The sequence below is a fragment of the Amia ocellicauda genome, chromosome 1, assembly GCF_036373705.1.
Source record: "Amia ocellicauda isolate fAmiCal2 chromosome 1, fAmiCal2.hap1, whole genome shotgun sequence".
NCBI classification, from domain to species: domain Eukaryota; kingdom Metazoa; phylum Chordata; class Actinopteri; order Amiiformes; family Amiidae; genus Amia; species Amia ocellicauda.
In genome coordinates, this window is record NC_089850.1 from 56076023 (window position 1) to 56092788 (window position 16766).

The window sequence follows — 16766 nt, forward strand, 5'->3', positions numbered from 1 at the left end:
GGTACCATTTGTTTCAGGGTTCTTGTGTAACTTATGCAGTCAAGCAAACAACAGTTATACCGACTTCTGAGTGTCTGCTAGTTTGAAAGGCAAAACCTGTTTCTGCAGAACGAGATCTGTACCCAGCTATTTCCTTTCACACAGAGAGGCGTCACAATCTGAACAAACTCCCCAGCGATGTGACTGAAGCTGACTGGATAGGATCCTTGGATCACTCAGTTATTAATTGACACCAAACGAGCACGATGGGGCGAATGGCCTCCTCTCGATTGGACACTTTCTTATGTTCTTATGTTCTTATATTCTTTATGTACACCTGGTGCCCAACCCCTCTGCAATGGTTAATGCAGAGTCCCATCTGTTGTTTTCCCTCTTCAGTCCCAATTGCATACATGACCAGAAGATCACAGTGAGACGCGTTAGAGGCCGTCAGCACATTTGCTGCATCACTAACGAACAAGGCTTTGTGTTTCCTGGGGAACAGTGATGCTGCGTGAGTGAAACTGAAATCTGCTTTGCAAACATTGCAGGAAAGGGCACCGTGAGGTCCCCAGCAGGGAGCTTGCTTTCTCCTCATCTAGGGTGAGTTCGTTCTTGGCATTATTGCTTTATTAATAATATCTGCAGTTGGGGCAGTATTCATAGCTTGTGTAAGATTTGTGAATAGATAAGCAAATAAGAACGCAAAGCAACACAGTTTGTGGTCAGCAAACTGTTAACAAGATAAAAAGAAAAGCTAATTCTCCCCTGAGCTTTGCAACTGTTTAAACACAAGCGATCGAGCAGACTGAGTCACGAAGATGAAAACTACAAATGAGTACAAGGTAATGTCTTGCTACTTAGCTAAATAAAATAGAAAGCGGTTTAAATACAAATGCATTGGAAATGTTTCAGCTTATAAGTAATTATGTATTGTATTTTTTCTGGCATCAATAAAGTATAATGGATAGTTAATTAACAGAACTAAAATACCAAATATTCAAAACCAAAATGACTGAGATCATATATTTTCTGTGTTTGTTAAATGTTCCCAGAGCAATGCCTGAAATCTCTTGATCATTCTTCCAGTATGACTGCAGTATTTAAAATGCCATATTGTATGTATAAATAATGTGCTAAATTGTTACAATTGTAAGTCACCTTGGATAGCCCCTAAGAAATATAATAATAAAAATGAAACTGACTTGTTTTCAGTCCAACATTTGTTTTGCTAACAAATACTTTTACTATCTCATTAAAATGTACAATCCATTGTTGATAATAAACACAAGATTTTCAAAATTGGGATGAAAACACTATTTCTGAAGCCTGGTTAGTTTGACTGAACCCGTTTCTTTGATGTGCAGGAAGTGGAAACATACCACATTAAACTGAAACCATTCGCGAGACTATATTGAGGTTTTAAAACCGACTCGTCCTCCCCGTTGCACACAAACCTTTCTGAGGGATCCATCGGGACAGATGAAGCCGGGAGGGCAGGGCAAGCAGTGTAGGGCGCCCTCTGGAGAGAACCGCCCAGGGGCACAGGGCCGGATGTCTCCAGAGGTCGAGTCACAGGAGGTTCCCAGTGGGCAGGGTCTGCAGACAGCGCCTAGCTCCGTGCTGATAGAACCATGGGGACAGGGCTGAGGCAACAGAAGAAACCAATCCACTTCAGCTCCAGTCTCTAGCAAAATGAATCACCCAACTTGATACTATCTTTGCCCAATTTAGACTAAAACCGTGCAAAGACACTCTATTAGGTTAAAGCAATTATTCAAACACCAGAAGCATACAATTTAACTAGTTTACAGCAGTTTTATGAGGTGTACATCTATATAAATATACGATGGAATGCATGTCAAATCTAAATATAAAATGTTTCTCCCCTTTAAAGAGAAGTCACTGTAAAGTGTGCATTTTTTAGACCCCTTCTCAACACCCCCTCCCACACACACACACCCTCAGCCTAGACCCGTAAACTGTACTGAAACATACTGAACCAAACCGCAGACAAATCCGGTTCAAATGTTATAATGTACACAACTGAAATGACTCAGATGTGGTGCAGATAAACATATGATGCTGGGTTGTATTTCAGCTAAACTGCATGATTAGGCTGATTTTATCATCATATGATATCATTATTTATTTCTGTCTCTGGAGAAGTAAGGTTTTGTAAGAACATTTCCCTTTTTCCTGATTTCTGTCCTTCTTGTGCTTGCATTGGCTTTTGTTTATGCTGCTGAATTGAAGGTTTTGAATGGTTCACATGACTCAGTTACACTGGTCTTCTAAACATATGGCACTTATTGTAAATACCAGACAATGCTTATGAAAACTGTACATTTTGCACATAGTGTCTTAATCTTAGTGTGCGTGTGTTTGTTTTTATCATCCTCATCATCCTCAACTAATATCAATCCACTGCTCGATCCACATAGCTGTATTATTTATTTGATGTGTTGTTCTTCTTTTCAGCTCTTGGGATATATTTGGAATGCAAATACATATATATATATATATATATACATATATATATATATATATATATATATATATATATACACTCACCTAAAGGATTATTAGGAACACCTGTTCAATTTCTAATTAATGCAATTTTCTAACCAACCAATCACATGGCAGTTGCTTCAATGCATTTAGGGGTGTGGTCCTGGTCAAGACAATCTCCTGAACTCCAAACTGAATGTCTGAATGGGAAAGAAAGGTGATTTAAGCAATTTTGAGCGTGGCATGGTTGTTGGTGCCAGACAGGCCGGTCTGAGTATTTCACAATCTGCTCAGTTACTGGGATTTTCACGCACAACCATTTCTAGGGTTTACAAAGAATGGTGTGAAAAGGGAAAAACATCCAGTATGCGGCAGTCCTGTGGGCGAAAATGCCTTGTTGATGCTGGAGGTTAGAGGAGAATGGGCCGACTGATTCAAGCTGATAGAAGAGCAACTTTGACTGAAATAACCACTCGTTACAACCGAGGTATGCAGCAAAGCATTTGTGAAGCCACAACACGTACAACCTTGAGGCGGATGGGCTACAACAGCAGAAGACCCCACCGGGTACCACTCATCTCCACTACAAATAGGAAAAAGAGGCTACAATTTGCACAAGCTCACCAAAATTGGACAGTTGAAGACTGGAAAAATGTTGCCTGGTCTGATGAGTCTCGATTTCTGTTGAGACATTCAGATGGTAGAGTCAGAATTTGGCGTAAACAGAATGAGAACATGGATCCATCATGCCTTGTTACCACTGTGCAGGCTGGTGGTGGTGGTGTAATGGTGTGGGGGATGTTTTCTTGGCACACTTTAGGCCCCTTAGTGCCAATTGGGCATCTGCTGTTGTAGCCCATCCGCCTCAAGGTTGTACGTGTTGTGGCTTCACAAATGCTTTGTGCATGCTTTGCAGTAGAACCTTATATATTTCTATATTGTACCTGGCAATCCTTGATATCCCCTTTCCCTGTGTTGTAGTTGTATGAGCCAGCTGGACATTTCTTTGGTGCAGATGTATCTCCTGTACAGCTGGGTTAAGAAATAAATGTTTGAGTTTATTTGTGTTTATATATACAATATATACATAGAGTCATTGCAGATACTATTCATACCGTTTATTTTTTTCATTCTTTAATTACACTGCACGTAAAGAATTCTAGTTGACTGACTCCAGATGAATAAATTGCTATATAATATTTTACTTTTTTACTGGTATAGATGTAATTGTATTATACAGTCCTATTTTTCTTAACTCTCTTAAGCATGCAATTAGCTTTTTCGAAAGCACACAAACAGATTAAATCAATCTCCGCCCCACCCCCCACACACACACACATCCACCACCATGCATAACTGTGATTAAGACACATGTTTTCTATCCCAGGCACCAAAAAACAAGCAATATGAATGCATATTTTCAGAGTTATACAGAATCACATTTGTGCAAACTTACTAGAAGCCAACTGGACATTCCAGACAGTTTCCAGATGCAAAATAAGAGCCCTGTGGACAGGCGGTGAGGCAGTGTTTGTCACAGATGAAGTCACATTCTGGTCTCAGAGCTAGGAAACCTATCAGCAAAAAACAATGATTTAATAACCACAGGGTGTTATCATTTCAAACATCTTGCTTGGAGGAGGATATCTTATATGAGAGTATATTACTATGTTGGTATTTAAATAAAATCATGTACAATGGTTTGGAAATCATGACCTCACTAGAGTGTTTTGATCTACAGTATGACAGAACCTATTGTTTCCTTTTGAGAACATGGAAGACTGTGTCAGGAGGCTATCAAACTGTGTCTGGCCACACACTTCCTTGCAATGGGTCCCATATGCAAACACTTCACAATAGAGAAGTGAAGAGACTGTGGGGCACCAACAGAGAGAAGTCAAAGTGAAAGTTTTCAAATAGTGCATGCAGAAATATTGACTATTTCCATTGGTATTTCCACTCACCTGAAATGAGGTGCTGCAGCAGCCATAGTGGCTTCAGCCATGGAGGTATGAGTCTGGAAACCCCCCGCTGGACATCAAGATCTGGATGCATGGTGGATTTCTCAAGAGTTTTCCATTTCACAGCCGCCCCTAGTCCTGCATTTTGGAAATACCCCACATCGTCCTTGTTCAGTCAGCGTCTGATTGATGGACGGAAGAGGAAGAAGGGGAAAAGACACCTGAATAAGCCCAGAGAAACTGACACCCCCCCATCAATGAAAGTGACATTTAAGCTCCCTTGAAACGTGATAGCCCTGCTGGCTGCACAGTCATCGAAGGCTTTCTCTGTCAGGATTTTATACATGAATAAGCAAAGCCGAAATCGTATTGAAAAGGTCCGGAATTTGGATGTGATGTGGGCTCAGCCAGCTCCAGATTTGCTTTCTTTGTTTATTAACCTGTGTAAGTTGAGGAGTTCAATGGACAGGTTTTTGCTTTTCATCTCAACAGAAAATGCACTGTTTATAGCTTTTCATCTGTATATCATCTTGATGGAAGGAAGATTCAGATGTTTTGTGTAACAAAATTAAGTTTTATTTCATTCTAGTCACAGTTGTTTGTTTGAAGCATTGATACAATTAGCCACATTCACTATTGTTCTGTGTTAAATATTGCATCTTTGGAAGTTATTGTAGGAAGCAGGAAAGTCTTGTTGAGCAGCTAATCAAATTTTTCTGGCAACATAAGAATATTTCTCATGTCTAGGCTTGCTCAGTGGGAGCTACAGAAAAAATGCAAACTGCAAATCAGCATGAGACTAATCTTCACTTCACAGATATTTCCTTCAAGCAGGCAGTACATTTTTTCACTGCTGCAATGTGACAAGAACTGATTTTATATCTATTTCTGTTTTTGTGGTGACTGTTTGTTTGTTTGTTTGCTTGCATGTTTGGCAGCTGACGATCCATCCAAACGATAGGGCGTCTTTATAATTGTGCTGCTGTTGCATTTTTTTCTCTCAGCCTCGATGTTGAAATCAAACTACTTCCAAAGGAACTCAAGAAACAGAAGAAGCTTTTCACAGTAAGGGATTTTAATACTGGGAATCAGTGCAAGCAAGGCAGCAAGCCAAAGTCTTTGCTGTAAGTCACATGGCAATGAGAAAGCAAACTGATATGCTGCCAGTTCTTCGATCGTATTTCCTTTTTAATTCTGGTCATTTTTCTCTTCTCTTCTTTTTTTGACAGTTGTGGATTGCTTTTCTAATGCTAGGATATGCCTGAAGAAAATGTCTTGCTTCATATGGAGACTAATTCTGACTTGCCTTTACCTCAGCCTGATAAAGGTGAGTGACAAGAGTCAAGACAGCAGCTCACAGAGTATCTGAGTGATGGAGTCATCTGTGTCCTGCATAACTGTTATAAAGAGATCTGTGATCAGCTTTTAGGAGTTTTAAAACAAAGTGCAGCCTAATGTTGATTAAAGTATTCAATAGATTCAGACTCAATTTAAATGACAAAATTCAGATTATTTTTCTGAACGGTTCATGTGAAGAGATGTGACCTAATCCACACCTCCCCATGTTAAACGTGCTGTTGACTCCTGTAGTTACCGCACATCTGCTGTTGTCTCTGCTCATCCAAGTCCTTGACCTGCTTAAGCTTTCTAAGAAACCAGTCCGAGAGGCGACTGTAGAAGTGTTCAGGGTTGGATGACAGGTGACCTCCTCTCTATCCTCTCCAGGCTTGTGAAGAGTCTGTACATTAGATATCTAACACTGCAGATGATATAAACACAGACAACATTACAGTGTCATGTAGATTGCTTTTCTTTTTACTGACCAGACACGGTACAATGGACAGGAGAGCAACTTGTTTTATGTACCTTAACATATAACAGTTAACTCTGGGGCTAGAGCTGGGTTCAGGGTTCGAGTCAGAAAAACACAAATATACCAACATAAAGCAGAGATTCAGCAACCGCACCGTCAACAAGACTAAAACATCGGAAGCGTTTTAATTATCCCGCGCACCGGTGAAGTGTTGGGTGATGCCCATCTGATAGAGAGATAGGGATTGTGTGATGTTGCAACCTTGGTATCCCTGCATGCCTTCCACAGCATCTCCAGGGTCTCGTCAGGCCAGTCCGATTGGTATATGTCTGGATGCGTTTATTCCTTTACTTCACAGATATTTCCCTCGAGCAGGCAGTCTTTTTTTTCCACCGCTGCAATGTGGACAAGAACTGATAGTGTGCCATTTTTATATCTAGTTCTGTCTTTTGTGGTGATTGTTTGTTTGCATGTTTGGCTGCTGAAAATCTATCCAAATGATAATGCTCTGCTGTTGCATTTGTATTCCATCAGACACCTTCCAAAGGAACTCAAGAAACAGAGAAAGCCTGAAAAAAACCAAGCAATTTTAACACTGAAAATGAATGCAAGCAGAGCCAGCAAACCACAGAGTCGTGGTAAGTCAAAGGTAGTTTTTAACCAACTGATAAGCTGACAGTTCTTTTTTAATTGCAGTGCTTACAAGCAGGAGTGTCACAAATGGGGTGTAAATGGGAAATAAGTCACCCTGCCCGTGGCTTGACAGGGGCCCTCTGTTGTGGGTATACATAACTCAATAGTGTTCATCTGTAAATTGAATATATGTTTTGAAGAAATTGATAATGAGTAAACAACAACTCACTTTCTCAAAATAAGTTGGTGCATCGCTCTGCCCACCCCCATCCTCCCTCTGGTAAATGGTTTGTCCCAAGTCACATACAGTGAGGAAAAAAAGTATTTGATCCCCTGCTGATTTTGTATGTTTGCCCACTGACAAAGAAATGAACAGTCTATAATTTTAATGGTAGGTGTATTTTAACAGTGAGAGACAGAATAACAACAAAAAAATCCAGAAAAACGCATTTCAAAAAAGTTATACATTGATTTGCATGTTAATGAGGGAAATAAGTATTTGACCCCTTCGACTTAGTACTTGGTGGAAAAACCCTTGTTGGCAATCACAGAGGTCAGACGTTTCTTGTAGTTGGCCACCAGGTTTGCACACATCTCAGGAGGGATTTTGTCCCACTCCTCTTTTCAGATCCTCTCCAAGTCATTAAGGTTTCGAGGCTGACGTTTGGCAACTCGAACCTTCAGCTCCCTCCACAGATTTTCTATGGGATTAAGGTCTGGAGACTGGCTAGGCCACTCCAGGACCTTAATGTGCTTCTTCTTGAGCCACTCCTTTGTTGCCTTGGCTGTGTGTTTTGGGTCATTGTCTTGCTGGAATACCCATCCATGACCCATTTTCAATGCCCTGGCTGAGGGAAAGAGGTTCTCACCCAAGATTTGACGGTACATGGCCCCGACCATCGTCCCTTTGATGTGGTGCAGTTGTCCTGTCCCCTTAGCAGAAAAACACCCCCAAAGCATGATGTTTCCACCTCCATGTTTGATGGTGGGGATGGTGTTCTTGGGGTCATAGGTAGCATTCCTCCTCCTCCAAACACGGCGAGTTGAGTTGATGCCAAAGAGCTTGATTTTGGTCTCATCTGACCACAACACTTTCACCCAGTTCTCCTCTGAATCATTCAGATGTTCATTGGCAAACTTCAGACGGGCCTGTACATGTGCTTTCTTGAGCAGGGGGACCTTGCAGGCGCTGCAGGATTTCAGTCCTTCACGGCGTAGTGTGTTACCAATTGTTTTCTTGGTGACTATGGTCCCAGCTGCCTTGAGATCATTAACAAGATCCTCCCGTGTAGTTCTGGGTTGATTCCTCACCGTTCTCATGATCATAGAAAACTCCACGAGGTGAGATCTTGCATGGAGCCCCAGACCGAGGGAGACTGACAGTTATTTTGTGTTTCTTCCATTTGCGAATAATCGCACCAACTGTTGTCACCTTCTCACCAAGCTGCTTGGCGATGGTCTTGTAGCCCATTCCAGTCTTGTGTAGGTCTACAATCTTGTCCCTGACATCCTTGGACAGCTCTTTGGTCTTGGCCATGGTGGAGAGTTTGGAATCTGATTGATTGATTGCTTCTGTGGACAGGTGTCTTTTATACAGGTAACGAGCTGAGATTAGGAGCTCTCCCTTTAAGAGAGTGCTCCTAATCTCAGCTCGTTACCTGTATAAAAGACACCTGGGAGCCAGAAATCTTGCTGATTGATAAGGGAACAAATACTTATATCCCTCATTAACATGCAAATCAATTTATAACTTTTTTTAAATGCGTTTTTCAGATTTTTTTTGCTGTTATTCTGTCTCTCACTGTTAAAATACACCTACCATTACATTTATAGACTGATAATTTCTTTGTCAGTGGGCAAACGTACAAAATCAGCAGGGGATCAAATACTTTTTTCCCTCACTGTATGTGGTCCTGCACAACTGCACATTCAGGCCAGAGGGAAAATGAAATTGTAGCACTGACAGGTGAAGATACTGGTGTACTGGTACTGATGTCTGGCAAGATGCCACTACCAAAAGTAAAATCTGGTGCCCAAAAAAGAAAAGAAAAAAGGTCAAAGAACGTAGGCAGAATTCTGGGAAACAATTGGTTTCACAATCTTCCCCGACTACACAAGTATTAGTTCTACGTAAGCCGAGGTTTTGAGAGGTGAGCTGAGCAACACAAGCTACACTCAACTAAAGGATTATTAGGAACACCTGTTCAATTTCTCATTAATGCAATTATCTAACCAACCAATCACATGGCAGTTGCTTCAATGCATTTAGGGGTGTGGTCCTGGTCAAGACAATCTCCTGAACTCCAAACTGAATGTCTGAATGGGAAAGAAAGGTGATTTAAGCAATTTTGAGCGTGGCATGGTTGTTGGTGCCAGACGGGCCGGTCTGAGTATTTCACAATCTGCTCAGTTACTGGGATTTTCACGCACAACCATTTCTAGGGTTTACAAAGAATGGTGTGAAAAGGGAAAAACATCCAGTATGCGGCAGTCCTGTGGGCGAAAATGCCTTGTTGATGCTAGAGGTCAGAGGAGAATGGGCCGACTGATTCAAGCTGATAGAAGAGCAACTTTGACTGAAATAACCACTCGTTACAACCGAGGTATGCAGCAAAGCATTTGTGAAGCCACAACACGTACAACCTTGAGGCGGATGGGCTACAACAGCAGAAGACCCCACCGGGTACCACTCATCTCCACTACAAATAGGAAAAAGAGGCTACAATTTGCACAAGCTCACCAAAATTGGACAGTTGAAGACTGGAAAAATGTTGCCTGGTCTGATGAGTCTCGATTTCTGTTGAGACATTCAGATGGTAGAGTCAGAATTTGGCGTAAACAGAATGAGAACATGGATCCATCATGCCTTGTTACCACTGTGCAGACTGGTGGTGGTGGTGTAATAGTGTGCGGGATGTTTTCTTGGCACACTTTAGGCCCCTTAGTGCCAATTGGGCATCGTTTAAATGCCACGGCCTACCTGAGCATTGTTTCTGACCATGTCCATCCCTTTATGACCACCATGTACCCATCCTCTGATGGCTACTTCCAGCAGGATAATGCACCATGTCACAAAGATCGAATCATTTCAAATTGGTTTCTTGAACATGACAATGAGTTCACTGTACTAAACTGGCCCCCACAGTCACCAGATCTCAACCCAATAGAGCATCTTTGGGATGTGGTGGAACGGGAGCTTCGTGCCCTGGATGTTCATCCCACAAATCTCCATCAACTGCAAGATGCTATCCTATCAATATGGGCCAACATTTCTAAAGAATGCTTTCAGCACCTTGTTGAATCAATGCCACGTAGAATTAAGGCAGTTTTGAAGGCGAAAGGGGGTCAAACACAGTATTAGTATGGTGTTCCTAATAATCCTTTAGGTGAGTGTATTTTCAAAGAGAAATTCAATATTTATCTGAAGTGTGAAACAAGGCATGGTTGGCTCATTTCTAAGTTGACAATGTTTATGAGTGTGTGAGACACTGCATTATTAAAAAGTACAGAATAATTATCTGTAGTGTCAATGTGGCATATTGCATGTGTAGCCAGTGCAGTCCGATCTCCTCGCTCAGGATTCAAACCATGCCCCACAGGCACCACAGCGCAGTAGAGTGTGAAGCCCGCTATGCCAAAGGACCCACTCTAGACTGTACTGCATTTACTGAGGGGTTACACAACACACAAAAATGTTTTGGTTGGGTTATCTTAGCTTATGAAATAACCTTTAGAGGACGCTCTCAAAGTAAATACGATGATGGCAAATCAAGAGGATTGTCGGCACTGTATTGATCTTGTTATAGTACCAATGTCAACATTAAGTGAGGGGTGGTGGTGGGGGGGCAGACATCATAACTTTCAGGGGGCCCAGAATTCCTTGTGACACACCAGTGTGCAAGCATGATGAAGCTTGTTAGATACCTTTGGCAATAGTAGATCTTTTAATTCTGGTCATTTTTCTCTTCTTTTGTTGGCATGTACAGTTTCTCATGCTAGTATATGCCTTAAGAAAATGTCTGGCTTCATTTGGAGACTATTTCTGACGTGCCTTTTCCTTCAGCCTGTTAAAGGTGAGTGATGAGAGTTGAGACAGCAGGACACAGAGTATTTGAGTGATAGAGTCATCTGTGTCCTGCATAACTGTTATAAAGAGATCTGTGATCAGCTTTTAGGAGTTTGGAAACAAAATACCACACATAGTGTTGATTCAGACTCTGATTATTTTTCTGAATAGTTCATGTGAAGAGATGTAACCTAATCCACACCTCCCCATGTTAAACGTGCTGTTGACTCCAATTTCCTGTAGTTACCGCACAGCTGTCTGCGGTTGTCTCTGCTCATCCAAGCCCCTTGAAGTGCTTAAGCTTTCTAAGAAACCAGTCTGAGGTGACTGTAGAAGCATTCAGGTGACCTCTCTGTCCTCTCCATGCCATGTCTGTAGTCACAGTACCACAGCCAGGAAAGCAACTTGTCTTATGTACCTTTACATAAAACAGTTAACTGAGCTGGGGTCAGGGTTTAAGTCAGAAAAACATAAATATACCAACATGAAGCAGAGTACATTGTATTGGTGTCAACAGTACCCCACAAGGCACACTAAAGGATATTAACCCGTGTTTGAAGGAGTCTTTACTATTCGTTCAATCCCCCGCTTTCAGCAATTGCATGGTCAACAGGAATCAAACTTCCACAGCGTTTTAATGATAATCCCATGTTAGAGAGTGATTGGGTGATGTAGCCCTGCATGCCTTCCACAGCATCTGCAATGTCTCTTCAGGCCAGTCTGAGTGGTGTATGTCTGGTTTCGGTTATACCTTTATTTTGCCTTGTTTTTATTCTTCCAGCTAACGTGAATAGCCGTGTTCAGTCAGCCATTGGGAAGAAAGTGGAACTCCCATGTGAATATCATTATGAAGACCAACATCCTATTTCGGAGCTGTCTCTGCAGTGGCAGAGTCCTAATTATGTCTCCCTGTGCCGTTACATAAAGCACAAAGACTTCAGCAACTGCACAGCTGGATACACGTTCAGTTACACACCTGGTAAGATAACATTGATTATTGAAAAAGTCTCCACGGAGGATTTCGGAGCACACACCTGCTCTGTCAGCAAGCCGCACGACTTTGAGGATTACATCACTGAGCTGACAGGTGGGTGTAAACAAGTTATTCCCGTCTTCCAGTGCGTGAATGAAGCGTGGGAACACATTTAATCATTAGGCGCATTTACACTGCCATTTCTGAACCGGATCAAATGCATCCTAAAGGTAGCAGATCAGAAATTGCAGTGTAAAATAATCTATTTAATGGCCTCTTATTCATGTGTACTGGGGGACATCAGGATAGACTCTCTACCAAGTTCCAAACTGCCTGTGGAAGCAACGTCAGCACAAGAGCTGTTCGTTGGGAGCGTCATGAAATGGGTTTCCAGGGGCGAGCAGCCACACACGCCGAAGATCACCATGCGCAATGCCAAGTATCGGCTGGAGTGGTGTAAAGCTCGGCCCCATTGGACTCTGGAGCAGTGGAAATGTGTTCTCTGGAGTGATGAATCATGCTGCACCATCAGGCTCTTGTGTGTGAATGGAAGCAAATCCCTCCAGCAGTGGTCCCACATCTCGTGGAAAGCCTTCCCAGAAGAGTGGAGGCTGTTATAGCAGCAAAGGAGGGACAAACTCCATATTAATACCCATGATGTTGGAATAAGATGTTCGACGAGCAGGTGTCCACATACTTTTGGCCATGTAGTGAATATAAATGTATGCACTGTGTGTATACTATATATATATATATATATATATATATATATATATATATATATATATATATATATATATATATACTGTTTATATATGGACTTACTGCAAATTGCTCTGAGACACATTGTTTAAAAATACAAAAGCTGACCACTTCTGTTTTCTACAGATAACTAGGTTTTTAAATGAGAAGGAACATTTCATATGACATGATTTTTTTAAGGTTTTCAAAATACATGACATAGGAAAATAACAAATGTTGCAGATACTGCAAAGTAAATTCACAATTTTTATTCTTTTGAATCCTTATTTATCTTTTGTGTTAAAGTTGCATATAAAAACAAAGTCTACAACATCTACAGATCTGTTTTTTTTCTTTTATTTTTATATTCAGAGTCGAGGAATGACGAAGAAACGAGAAGCAGTCCGAATGGTGCATGTATGTTTCTCCTTCTTTAATAGGATTCCTATGTCCTGTATGTGACTTGATTGCCCAAGTATGTTTAAATGTGAACACCTCAGTTGCTATCCCATGCTGGAAATACTGTATGTTTCTATATAGCCTATGGAAATTAATTTCTGGGTGTTGACAGTTTTCTTGCTACTTCCCTTTTTGGTTGTGGCTGGTTCTGACAGTAAGCTGTGGCTGTAAACACTTCATAGATTCAGAGATTAACTTCTTCTTAAAGTTTTCTATTTTGTATTCACAGGTCACACTTTCAGTCAGGTCACCCCATACAGTTGCATTCTAAGCACTCTTGTGCTGCACTTCTGGAAATGAAGTGAAAGTGAAAAGAAAGAAAAAATGACTCACTGAGGAATCGCAGGAGAGATTTTGGAAATCATGGAGCACTTTATCTGAAGCAGTGGAGAAAATGCCTGGAATGTGAGAGGAAGGAATTGCCTCCCTAATCTCCAGCTCCTAAAAGAAACAATATGTGCAATATGAATGTGGGATAAGGATTACACTTCTTCACTAAACTACTTTAATATAAGTATATATCATTAAAATAAATGTTGCAAGTCATGCAAGAAAGAACTTGTAATACATATGGTATGTTGTATAGTTTATAGATTTATATTGGTGCATAAAATGTATGTGAGAATATGTGGTATGTAATAATATATTATTCAGCTTTTGCAAAGTGTGGGCTGTGCAAACTGTTTGCTCTTTTTTAACCACAGAACTGTGCAACTGTTCACCATCATGTCATCATCAGCTACACTGCAGTATAAAATCCTGCCTCCGTCTCTAAGAAGTAATGTTAAATGTGAATGCAAATTTAATATTAAACACATAAGCATTAATTGTGTTCATTTCAGGATTTGAGAAATAAAATTATTATATCTGTCCTGGTTTATGATTTGTAAGTGAGTCTTAGTGTTAGTTATTATCAACTTAATATGTCCTATTCTGTTATATGTAATATATGTATGTGTGGATGCAAACTGTCAGTACAGACAGGTTTGCTAATTAGTTTCCATGCTGGAATGCTGTCCCTCAGGTGTGACTGATTGAGTAATTGCCCAGGGTGGGAACACAGTTGTATTCCATGTTTTCATTGGTTGGCCAACCAGCCAATCTGGGTGGACACCTTCAGCCTTGGGGGTAATGTAAATTAAGTGTTTCAATGCCAGGGAATGCTGGAATAAATGAAGAGGCTGTGGGGAGAAGGGAACTGTTCTAGAAGGTAAACCACTCTGCCCTCCTTACTGGGTGAAAGGCAGGAAGGAGCTGTTGCCCTATCTTGTCCAGATCTGCCTGATAAATTGCTGCAGATGTCTTTTGTTTCCTGCATAACCTCCCTTTGCACTAGCAGGTTCTCTCCTGTAGAGGTTCTGTAACTTCTTGTTGTCCCAGAAGCAAGAGCTGTCATTTTCCTCCAGAGTCCTCAGATGGGAAGATCTAGTTTTGTGGAGGGTGGGGATGGTGCCACTGCTGTAATCTCAGGCTGGAGGGCTTGCCCAGGTCAGGATGGTGCTACTGCTTTGTCCTGCTCCTCTGATGGCAGCAGACTGTGCTTTCCTCCAGCTGGTGGAGTGGCATTTTTTTTTTTTCCAGGTCTCCAATTTGTTATAATGTATCCCTGGTTGCTACATATGTTTTGCTCCTCCGAATATTGAAGAGCTGTTTGTAAAAGTTGCTTTTGCACCTACATAAATTGACGTCCTGTTCCAGCCAGAGAGAGTTCAATTTCCTGTTCTCTACCATAGCCTGGAAGGAGAGAAGGAGGTGAGCACTTGCTACCCTGTCAGGGTAAAGTTGTTGGAGTTGCTGCCAGTCCTCAATGGATGGAGGACCATTGAGGTTGCTGGTCTCCCACATGTCTTGCCACTAGAGGGGTGTGGTCTGAATGCATTGTCATTAATTTCAACCCTAACACTTTTAAATCTCTATTGCCATGCATCTGCTCCACCTCGTCTCAATCTCCTTTAACTGCTTTGAATTGCATGCACTTGATCCCTCTTGTACGGTCTTCCTGGTTCACTCAACCTTTCTGGATGAATGTGACTCCTCCTTGGTGTCTCCACTGCGCACTCTCTTACATCCTATTGGCTTCCTTTTGACTGCTACTATTGCTTTCCTCTCCAGCCTTGATTGTGACCTGCCTGGCCATCCCCTCAGCCTTGGACCATTCTCTGCTCTGCTACCTCCAATCTGCCTCAGGAGACCCAACCCCTTGACCGCCATGGTTTCCCTCCATTCTGCTCAGCTTTCAAATACTTTCTGCCAGTAACCCAGATTAACTTCTTCGCTGCTCTCCCCTGTTCCCCCGCCTACTTCTCTGCAGACGACTTTGCTTTCTCAGCAGTTGGTGCTCTTCTACACCACATCCACACCTCCCCGCTGAAGCAGAGGCTCCCCCACTCTCCTCCTCACCTATTTTCACCAAAAACTCAGCTCTTCTGGTCAGACCACATATGCAGTTTGTGCCTTCTTAAACCCTTGTTGGGTTTTCACCGTTAGCACCCTGAGTTTTTTTGCACTGCTCACACCACACCACAAAGTCACTAACTTCATGCTGCCTCCCTGTCTTAATCTATATCCATCCATCTGCAGCCTTTCACTGTCGATCACTTATCCAGGTATTGGAGTTTCTGGCACTGCTCCTGTCTGATTCTCCTACCTAACCTACCATGTTTTTTTTTTCTTCACACTACAACCTTTGTGAGTTGTGCCCCAAGGATCTGTCTTAGGCCCTCTCTTGCTCTCTGGATCCCTTAATTGCCTCCTATAGGTTGTTCTACCACTTGTATGCACCTGATACCAATATCTTCCTAGGTGCACTCACAGCTCAAGTTCAATTTCCAATTGGTATTTTTGTCCTCACACCTCCCTGCTTTGCCTTGTGGTCTAATTTTCCACCCCTACCAGGGCCAATGACCTAACCTGACTTTCCCTACCTCTGCTGGCATCTTCGCAAGACACTGGTTGACTACTTGTAATACTGTTGCCTAATCTCCTGGGAAGTTCACCACATCACATTTGATTCAACTTTGTACTTGATGTAAACTTCTTTACCTACCCTGTATTCTTTGAAGTTGTTCGTTCATTTGCACTAGGGTGTATTTTGAACCAATTGCATTTACCACTCTTTGACAAGTGACTCACCCTAGCAAAGAAATGTGTGAAACTGATCTTGGCTGTGTGTGCTTTGTTTTTTAACAAGGGAGTAAACTTGTAAACACAGAAGTGCTAATGAAGGATGGTAGAGGTTACTGTATACAGCTGCACCATCACAAGTAAATCCATCAAAGCTCTTGCTTGTCAGCTTATGGTCTGAGGTAGTAGTCAACTTTGCAGGATGTTGAATTGGGAGTTTGGAATATAAACTAATCAACTGCCATTAACGGTTTCATGAAGTGGAAAACTCGCCAGCACTAAATTTAGTCTGTAACGGTTAGCTGTTTCCTGATGACACAGCTAAGAAGTTCTATGGTTCTTGTTTTGGTTAATGTGCTAAAATACACTTTCACCTGAGGTTTTGTAGGTGTTTAGTGCCAAACCTCTTCACATACTTTAACTAGGTTGGTGTGTTATGAGAAATGGGAAATTGAATTGGACTCCACTTTAAACACTAACAATTACCACACAGCTGAAGTGAAGGGT

At 41.7% G+C, this 16766-nt stretch overlaps 1 long non-coding RNA gene across 4 annotated transcripts; it reads left to right on the forward strand.

The window, feature by feature from the left end:
• The first annotated feature begins 451 nt into the window (after positions 1–451).
• LOC136753677 (uncharacterized) lies at positions 452–14007 on the forward strand. Of its 4 annotated transcripts, XR_010817455.1 has the most exons (8): positions 452–582; positions 5456–5516; positions 5681–5778; positions 6799–6902; positions 10884–10970; positions 11745–12050; positions 13050–13094; positions 13366–14007. It is a non-coding gene; the product is annotated as an uncharacterized LOC136753677 (long non-coding RNA). The 4 variants fall into 4 exon arrangements; XR_010817461.1 differs by lacking the exon at positions 5456–5516 and having other exon boundaries at positions 502–582; XR_010817454.1 differs by lacking the exon at positions 452–582 and having other exon boundaries at positions 5242–5575.
• The last annotated feature ends 2759 nt before the right edge of the window (positions 14008–16766 follow it).